Source organism: Rhineura floridana, chromosome 2, assembly GCF_030035675.1.
Source record: "Rhineura floridana isolate rRhiFlo1 chromosome 2, rRhiFlo1.hap2, whole genome shotgun sequence".
NCBI classification, from domain to species: domain Eukaryota; kingdom Metazoa; phylum Chordata; class Lepidosauria; order Squamata; family Rhineuridae; genus Rhineura; species Rhineura floridana.
Window position 1 is genome coordinate 229,860,840 of NC_084481.1, and position 10,565 is coordinate 229,871,404.

Sequence of the window (10,565 nt, forward strand, 5' to 3'; positions counted from 1 at the left end):
TACCCATACTAGCAAGACATGCCCTGCATCATCTTGGGGACTCTTCCCTCACCACCCAATGAGATTCAGGCATGGAGGTAACATTTTTATTTTTAAAAATTTTGATGGGAAGGGGAACAATGCTCTTAAGTTGCTTCTTAACTTCCATCACCGGAAGCAGAGACTTCAGACTGGGTCGTGACTGGGTCAGCTTTGAAAGCAGGGGTGATTCTTAACATGATGCAGAATGAGGTGGCTCATCACTCTGGGAGCAGCTGTTAAGTATTAGAGGATGGACCAGGGTGTACCACATGACTTATATTATACCCTCTGACTAGGGTTGCCTGGTTCCTGGACTGAGACTGATCTTGTATCTTTAGGAGAAGAGAAAGTCAGTCAAGTGCAGGTGTCCTTGCAACCCTGTAATGGGAAAAACCACAAGGTGGAATTCTCCCTTCCCCCTGCACAACTTTTAAAGATACAGAAGACCTCTTGGTTGCCAGGCCCAGCTTCTTTAAAAGTTGTGCATTGAGAAGGGAGAATTCCACCTTGTGGTTTTTCCCATTACAGGGTTGCAAGAACACCTGCACTTGGCTGACTTTCTCTTCTCCTAAAGATACAGGAACAGTCTCAGGCCAGGAACCTGGCAACCCTATCCCTGACACAGCCTGCTGCTGCACTCAAGTGCAGTGGAGGACATTTCTTCTTCCCAGTACTGAAGTAAGATTCAACTACCAGCCCAAATGGCATATGTACGTGGAATGGGAGAGAGAAGCACCATTTTCTCCTTTGCTTCCCCAAACAGCAAAATGTCTTGAAATGGAAGTGAATATTTTTATGCTTCTGCTTGCACATGAAGTTGGCTTCCAAGCAACATGTTTATATTGCATTCATCCTGATTTATTTGCAGAAAGTTTGCAGCGAAAGGCCATAGCTCAGCAACAGAGCACATGCTTTGCATGCAGAAGGTCCCAGGTTCACTCCCTAGGGTCTCCAGTTAGGGCTGGGAGACAACCCTGTATGAAATCTCAGACAGCTGCTGCCAGTCAGAGTAGACAATGCTGAGCTAGATGGACTAATGTCCCAACTCATTATAAGGCAGCTTTCTGTGTTCCTAGATTAGACGAAACTGGCTGTTTATTGAGGAGTCATTCTCATTTGTTTCCAGGAGGATTATTTACTAATAGGCAAAAACCCTTGAGGTTTAAGAACGTACCTATAGTCAACGGATATTTCTGTCAAACTTTAAAAAGCAGGGAAATTGTGCAGCTATAGTGAATGCACCAGGGGAGCAGGAGACCTGACCTCCTCTCTGAGATATCGTACAGCCCTCCAAATTTGTCAAAATGCAAACACAATTTGAGTTGGTCTTTACAGTCCAATCCACTTCCTGTGTAGCTTGGAAGAATTTAGTAATGTGCCTCTGAGCATATGGTAAGTGGTGGCAACACCTGCAATCAGCCCAAATAACAGAAATAAGACATGTGCTGTACTGGTCTTGTTTTAGCAGGGAGGAAACAACAATATTAAAACAGTTGATATAGTTCAGATGATCACTTTAAATATGTTTGATTTACTTTGCAATTTTAGTGAAGTTTCCTATAGTAAATCATTTTCTTTTGCTTCTGTTTCTGTGAATATGTGAAGTACAGCAACACTTTGCAACACTTAAAAAAAGCTCCAAAAACAGTTGTGGAATAATGGCACTGACTGTTCTGCAGAATAGTTTCCAATGGGCATGAGGACTGTCTCACTTTGCACAAGATAAAACAGTGGGAGGTGAAATATATTTTAGCAAAATTCTAGGTGTGCTCTATGTTTTTAATTGACCATGCCCAAATTTCCTTAAGTGAGTAGTTTCAGCACAACAGGCTGAAAACATGCATCTTGGGCAGGGCAAGTTTGTTTTTTCCAGCAGCTAGAGTCATTGCTGAAGTAGCAACATATTGTAATCAGTCTGATTTTACATCAAATTGCAGTTTCAGATTCAACTGTTAATGCACCCAAAACAGAGATAGAACATAACCTTCCATTTGAAACACAAAAGGCTGTCTTCACCATCATATGAGATTGACCAATAAAAAGGCTGTGAAATTAATGAAAATAAATGTGACACAGATTTCAAGGATGAATAATGAGAGAAATATAATTTTCTCTGTAGAAACAGTAGTAACACAGGAAAGAAGCAAAGTAAGAAGAACACCAACAAACATACAAAAAATGTAATTCTCCATCTTTGGAGATGGCAGGTGTTGCCAGCACTCCCCATATGCTCAGAGGCACGTTACCAAATTATTCCAAGCTACACAGGAAGTGGATTGGACTGTAAAATTCCAATCCAAATTGTGTTTGCATTTTGACAAATTTGTAGGGCAGTACAATACATCAGAGAGATTCTCCTGTGCAATCATGGCTAGGATAGGTAAAACTAACCATAGGGAAGAAGGAGGGGGAAGTGAGAGTAGAGGGAAGGAGGAAGGGAGAGGGGAGGAGATTGGGTGGTTGGCACTGGACAGAAGGAAAGCCCCTTTCTTTTCCAGAAGGAAAACATTGTGAACAGTATCATTCTTTTTCAGCATTCCCCTCACCTTTTTATTCTACAGCAGGCTCATGCAGCCTCCCACCCAAATTTAAACCAAAGCTGTCCCTGGCCATATCCACACCAGACCTTTATTTCTCTTTAGACAGTCATGGCTTCTCCCAAACAATGCTGGGAAGTTTAGTTAGTGAAGGGTGCTAGGAGTTACTAAGAGATGCCCTGTCCCCCCTCACAGAGTTTCAATCAGAGTGGCTGACTGTCAAACCACTCTGGCCACTGGAGCCTTGTCAGGGGAATAGGAGTCTCCTCTCAGACTCTTTCACAAACTACACTTCCCAAGATTCTTTGGAGGAAGCCATGGCTGTCTCAAGTGAAATAAAGGTCTGGTGTGGGTGTGGCCCCCTGATTAGGCAAGCCAAGCAGCTTTGATTCTGGCTTTTAGAACACTGACAGTTAGTTCTTACTGAGCATGCCCAGCCTTATCATTGAGTTCAATGCTAAATTTCTTAAATTAATTAAAAATCAGCCAGGCTTTTAAAAAACTTTTAAAGTGCAGAAGATGAAGGTCAGAGTATGGGGCAAGGTCAGTAATAGGGTTACAGGTACTCTGTGAACATGGCTGATTTTTATTGATGTATGTATTGCTATATTGTATTATTGTATTTATATATTTTGATTGCTTTATTGTATGTACACTGCCCAGAAAGCCCTTGGGCTTAGGGCGGTATATAAATAAAATAAAATAAATAAATAAATTTTTAATGAATTTCAACAGATTATGAGAACTCTGACAGAAAAAAGTCCAAAAGGTCTCTGGGTTTTTTGTCTCTCTTTTTATACTTTGAACTCTCTATTCTCTCTGTTTTGTGTACTGCTATGAAAATTGAGAGGGTTGTTAAGCAAGCGTTTCTGAGTTCAGGACTATACATTTTGTAAGGTTTTGTTTTGAAATGAGTTTATGGGAAGCATCAGAATGGCATGTGAGGGGTATATTCAATTTAACATTGCAGAATGCAAAACGATCATGCTGGCTATAGTATATAGCCACTCTTGTGGCTGTATAATACAATGCTGTATCAAGCAAATGTTATTTCACACTTTTCAGTGCATTTCTCCATCTGTTTTCTTATCAGAAAAAAACTAGTTTGGGGAGGGAAAAGGTTTGTTGCCCGAGAGCACCAAAGCAACTTGAATTGTGCAACATGAATGTCAGTATGTGACTGAATCCCACCCCAAAATAGAAACCGTCTGGAAGTTCCCTAGTGTTTTGGATGGAATTGCATGCTTTAGTCACTCACTTTTTACAGGGAATCCACAATCACTGAATTTTCCCTGTTGTTCTTCCATCTTTTTTCAGACCACAGAAAGTCTGACTTTTTCTAGAAGAATGGGCAACTAGTGCAATCCCCTCAGATGTAGATGCCCCTTAGAGCTATTTTTCCATTTTTTTTTAAAAAAATATTTATTGTCAATGTTGATATAAAAACAATAATAACAATAAAGAAACAAAAAAAAGAAAAGAAAACCATACTATGAAGTTCTTGGACACACTTCACATACTAATGTCATATGGCCCATAGGTGCAGTAATAATCAACACTCTATCTTTTGTTCCTTTCCAGTTTTTGTAAGGGGATTCTACATAAATATATGCACCAGCAAGTTACCATTCCATACATCAAAAGAATGTAAGAACAGCCCTACCGGATCAGGCAAAAGAAAACAGCCATCAATATTCAGATGTCAAGAACACATTTAGCAATTGCTCAAAAGTGGAACATCACATGAAGTATTGGCTCCCCTCAATTCGGCACTGGTTAGGCCTCATCTTGAGTACTGCATCCAGTCCTGGATGCTGCACTTTAAGAAGGATGCAGACAAACTGGAACAGGTTCAGAGGAGGGCAACAAGGATGATCAGGGAACTGGAAACAAAGCCCTATGAGGAGAGACTGAAAGAACTGGGCATGTTTAGCCTTGAGAAGAGAAGACTGAGGGGAGACATGATAGCACTCCTCAGGAACTTGAAAAATTGCCACGCAGAGGAGGGCCAGGATCTCTTCTCAGTCGTCCCAGAGTGCAGTACACGGAATAATGGGCTCAAGTTACAGGAGGCCAGATTTCAACTGAACATCAGGAAAAAAATCCTTACTGTTAGAGCAGTACGAGAATGGAACCAATGACCTCAGGAGGTGGTGGGCTCTCCAACACTGGAGGGCTTCAAGAGGCAGCTGGACAGCCATCTGTTGGCCATGCTTTCATCTGGATTCCTGCATTGAGGAGGGGGTTGGACTCGATGGCCTTATAGGCCCCTTCCAACTCCATGATGCTATCATATAGGTATGTGTGGATGAATGCTATTGCAGGGGGGAAATAATGCTTTTCTATCTTTTATTAAAGGCTCATGTTTTTATATGGACAGTGGCATAATGGGCAGGTGAGCCTATCGCAGCTTTGCACACATAGCTATGACCTTTGTGGTGGGCATCCATTTACCACCCCCTTTATTTTTAATTTTGGTTTATCTGTTATAGTGAATGTGCGCTTAGCTTCAAAGGGCTGCTCAGGTGACTTGAGCCTTCACTACCATAGCAGTTATGCCATGCTTGCATGTGAAATAAGAACACAGTGAGATGTACACACAGAAAAAGCAGAATACTCCTGATTGGGTGACAAGTCAATTTTTCTTCCACTTGCAGCATGCATTAGAAGAGCACTGATTGGATGGCACTGGCAGCCACCTGTCTGGAAGAAGCCAGGATGGTTTCTTCTATGGTTTCCCTAAGATCTTCTCTGCTTCTCATTGTATACTCTCTGGAACTTGCCACTTCCACCTTCCTTCCTGTGCACTTTGACTTGTAGTTGGGAAGAATTTCGAAGCCATTGCAGCTGATATGGGACCATTTTGCACCAGCTATAGTTTCTGAACACTCTTCAAGGGCAGCTCCATGCAAAGGACCTTGCTGTAATCTAAATAGGAGGTGATTAAAGCATGGATCATCATGGCCAGGGCTGCTTTCTACAGAAAGAGACATAGATAGTGCACAAGCCAAAGCTGGGAAAGGCACTCAGCCACTTTGCCCTCCAGAAGCAATGCTGGGTCCGAGAGCAACCCCAAGCTGCTAACAGGGTCTTTCAAGCAGAGTGCAACCTCATCTACAAGAGGCCAGAGGAGCCTGTTCTCTAAAATGGATAGATAGGGCTCTTTCCTGCTTTCCAGTTGTGGTTCAGATTGTGCTGGTTTTGGTTGCTGGCAGAGCTTGGAAAAGTTACTGTTTTGAACTACAACTCCCATCAGCCCCAGCCAGCATGGCCACTTGATTGGGCTGGTGGGAGTTGTAGTTCAAAAAAAGCAACTTTTCCAAGCTCTGGTTGCTGGATATCAGGAGTGTGGATGGTCTTGACAGGTGACAGGGACTTCCAAGTGCATACAGTAGCTGGATGGGGAAGGAGAAGCATATAGGAAAGAGATTGTGGAGGAGAGGTTATGTTAGATGTTAGAGCAGCCTTTCCCGACCAGTGTGCCTCCAGATGTTGCTGGACCACAACTCCCATCAGCCTCAGCCAGCATTGCCAATGGTCAGGAAAGATGGGAATTGTGGTCCACCAACATCTGGAGGCACACTGGTTGGGAAAGGCTGTGTTAGACAATACTTGTTTTTGTCTTTAAGCAGCAGTTCTTGACAACCATTTGTAGGTGCCGTGGAGGGTTCAGTTCACATACAACAAGGATGGAAAGCCTGTAGCCTTCCAGATGTTGGTGGCCTACAACCCCCACCCCCAGTCATCCCTGGCTGTTGGGCAAGCTGGCTAGGATTTCCTCCACTGTTAGAGGCAGCATGCTTCTGAATCACAAGCTGCCAGGAATCACATGTGCGGAGAGTGCTCTTGCACTCAGGTGCTGCCTGTTGACTTCCTATGGGCATCTGGCTGGCCACTGTGAGAACAGGCTGCTGGACTGGATGGGCCACTGGGCTGATTCACCAGCCAGACTCTTCTTAAGTTCACTACAAAGCCACATCACTCTTTAGAAACCGCCCTCCCGGTCAGAAATCACTCCCACCAGAATGATTAAAAGAAAGCAAAGGATTAAACAAATTCTCGGTGGATGAGACTATCCATGACTGTGAGCCATGATGGCTGTGTTCTCCCTTTACTGTCAGAAGCAGCATACCTCTGGATATCAGTTGCTGGGAACAAGCTGGGTTTTAGGATGGCACAAGCTGGTCTTTAGAATGGCAAGGGTTTGGATAGGGGCGGGTACCAGTTACCTGGCACATGGATGGGCAGGACAATAAATGTGTAAGGTGACCACCCATAAAGGGTTGTAAGATATTGCTATATATGGTTATAAGATGTGCTTTTTGCTGTCACGTATGTAAAACTATATAAGCCTGTGGGTCCATGGTTCGAGAGGGAGACTCTTTGACTCTCTCTCCTGATGTGCATCAGTCATTTCTTCTTTATTGCAATAAAGCTTGCCCAAGTGACTGCTACTCCTAAATTTGACTGGTGAGTTATTTTCCTTCCACATGCAGGAGGGGAGAGTGCTTTTGTGCTCAGGTCCTGCTTGCGCGCTTCCCATTAGAGCATTAATGTTTGGCCACTGTGAAAACAGGATGCTGACTAGATGGGCCCTTTGCCCATTGGTGGATGGTGGTTCCATGTTAACATCAGCACCTTGGACAGCTCCTTGAAGGTTCAGACTAAAACCCAGAACAGCTTCCACTGCCCCACTGACATGGAGCCACAGGCTGCCACTGCCTTTGCCTGATTCAGCCGAGCTCTCCTTGTGTTCCTGAGTTTTTATGATTGATCAGAGTTGGAGTCTACCAACATCTGGAAGCTCACAGGTTTTCACCTCACTGCCATCCAAAGTACTGACCCCGGAAAATCCTGCTGGCATTGGAATCAACCTTTCCTCCCACCTCTTAAAAAATGTCAGGCTAAATTTGGGGCAAAGGGTAGGATATCAATTTAATAAATCAATAAATTGGCATCTCTCTCTCTCTATAAATTAGCATATGTAACATTTGTTTTGGAAATTTGGGCTGTGGGCTTATGCCCTGTGGGTGGCATTTCAGACTTCCTCATTTGGTCGCATCCTGCCAGAGGCCTCTTGTAGCCACTGCCAATGTAGCCTTTCTGCTGCAATTGCAAAGGCTGCCGATAAACTTTGCACAGTTATAGAAAAGTGTGAATCAATACATGAGTTTAGGGTTGAAGCACCAGGCCCCACGAGGCTTAAATCCATGCTGTTTGGCCTTTCTGGTTTGTTGTGAATAGAGGGTTTTGTTTAAAAAAAGGGGGGGGGAAATAACACACACACACCTGAAAACAGGCCCCTTTTCTTACAATATAATTCACCCAGGAAAGAAGGGTAACAAAATGGCAGGAAATGCCTATGATTTCCCACCAAATAGCCCTGATTCAATTCCAGAATTGAGAGCAGGTGATCAAAGCCAGTTGGTGTTGCTGAAGGTCCAGAAGGCCTCTTTGTGCGTGCGTGTGCGCGTGTACTGTCATGGTGAGTTGTTTTATATATTTTAGTTCTACTATATGAAAGGGCTATTTTTTAAAAAAAGAAGAATCCCTCTCCTCACCACATCTCCTGCCCTAAGCAAGATGGTCCCATTATGGTGAATTTCCTTTCCCTATTAACCTCTTCCATCCTCTCTGAACCATATGATGCTGCTTTGCACATCAGTCTGAATGAGGGGAGGGAGGGGAGGGAGGAGACACCTTTCGGTTGGTCTGCTTTTAGCCAAGGCTTTTTCGTTGGAAACCTGACCCCCACAGGAGTGCTGAGCAGCAGTCAAGCGAAGGCATCACCCCTGCTTCGGTCCTCCCCTCTGACATGTTAGACCTTTTACAGGTGGGAAGCTTATTTGTTCAAACTGGGCATCCACAAGGAGCATTGTTGTGATGTGCCTATCAGGGCATTTGCGTACCATTTGGCAAACTGCACCTACCTTCAGTTGTGTGGTGGCAAATTCAGAAGTGTAGGGTACCTTCATGATGGTCACAGCCACACCCTCTTCCATCTCCCCCCCCCCGAGAATAAGATCCTTGTTAATGCAGACGTCCCTAGGAGCCAAAAAGCTTTAAAGGGGAGAGTGTTAGCTGCTTAGAAGAGACTTCTCAGTGGCTGACTCACCTCCTTTCACTCTGACTGGCTCCAGATCAGCAGGAAAGGGCAAAGTAGCATGTTAAAAGACTCTTCTCAGTGGCTAACCCACTCTCCTTTCTTGACGATTGGCTCATAGGATGCTGGAGACATTGGGACCCTGTTTCCAAAAGCGTAAGGGGGTCTAAGACCCCCTTGAGTCCCCGGATGACTACACCACTACCTACCTTGCAAGGTTGTTGTAAGGATAAAATGGATGTGAGGAAGAATGCCACCCAGAGCTTCTTGGAGGAAAGATGACAGAAATATTATTTATTTATTATTTGGTTTATATCCCGCCCTTCCTCCCAGCAGGAGCTCAGGGCAGCGATATGTAACAAACATTGAAAAATGGAAATGGACTGCCTTCAAGTCAATCCCAACTTATGGCAACCCTATGAATAGGGTTTTCATGCTAAGCGGTATCTTTAAACTATCCTAAATGTCTTTGCAGAAGCATATGGAAAGCTTGGGCTCTCAGTTAATATTAAAAAAACCAAAGTACTTCATCAACAGGTGTGAACTAGTCCCTCTCTAACACCATCAATCCAGCTTAATGGTGTGATGCTGAAGAACGTTGATCACTTCCCCTATCTTGGCAGCCATCTCTCTGTAAAAGCTGACATTGATGCTGAAATTCAACATCGTCTGAGCTCTGCAAGTGCCGCATTCTCCTGAATGAAGTGTAGAGTGTTTGAGGATCGGGATATTCACAGGGAGACCAAAATGCTTATTCACGAATAGGCAAAAACCTTGCAGTTTAAGAACATACCTATAGCCCACAGATATTTCTATCAAACTTTAAAAAGCAGGGAAATTGGGCATCTACAGTGAATGCACCAGGGGAGCAGGACACCTGAACTCCTCTCTGAGATAATGGACTGCCCTACAAATTTGTCAGAATGCAAACACAATTTGGGTTGGTCTTTCACAATCCACTTGTTGTGTAGCTTGCAAGAATTTGGTAACATGTGCCTCTGAGCATATGGTGAGTGGTGGCAACACCTGCCATCTCCAAAGATGGAGAATTATATTTGTGTATGTTTGTTGGTGTTCTTCTTACTTTGCTGCTTTCCTGTGTTACTATTGTTTCTACAGAGAATCTAACCTAGAAAATTTTATTTCCCTCATTATTCATCCTAGAAATCTGTGTCAAATTCATTTTCATTAATTTCAAAGCCTTTCTATTGGTCAATGCCATATGATGGTGAAGACAGCCTTTTGTGTTTCAAATTGGAGGTTATGTTCTATTTCTATTTTGGGTGCATTAACAGTTGAATCTGAAACTGCAGTTCGATGTAAAATCAGACTGATTACAATATGTTGCTACTTTAGCAATGACTCTAGCTGTTGGAAAAAAGAGGATGAGGATGCATGTTTTCAGCCTGCTACGTTCAAACCACTTCATTTAAGGCAAGGTGGGCACAATCAGTTAAAAACATAGAGCACACCTTGAAGTTTGCTAGAATATATTTCACCTCCCACTGTTTTATCTTGTGCAAATTGAGACACTCCTGAGGTCCACTGGAGACTATTCTGCAGAAGTCAGTGCCATTATTCCACAATTATGTTTGGAGATTTTTAGGGCAAAGTTTGCTCTACTTCACATATTCACAAAAATAGAAACAAAAGAAAATGATTTCCTATAGGAAACGTCACTAAAATTGCAAAGTAAATCAGACATATTTAAAGTGACCATCTGAACTATATAAACTGTCTTAATAATGTTGCTTCCTCCCTGCTAAAACAAGATCAGCACAGCACATGTCTTCTTTCTATTATTTGGGCTAATTGCAGGTGTTGTTCCCGTCTGGGCTGACTCATGTCTGGGAATGAGAAGGGAGAGAGAGAACCTTGGTGCGGGTGGGAGGCAAGTTTGTGGC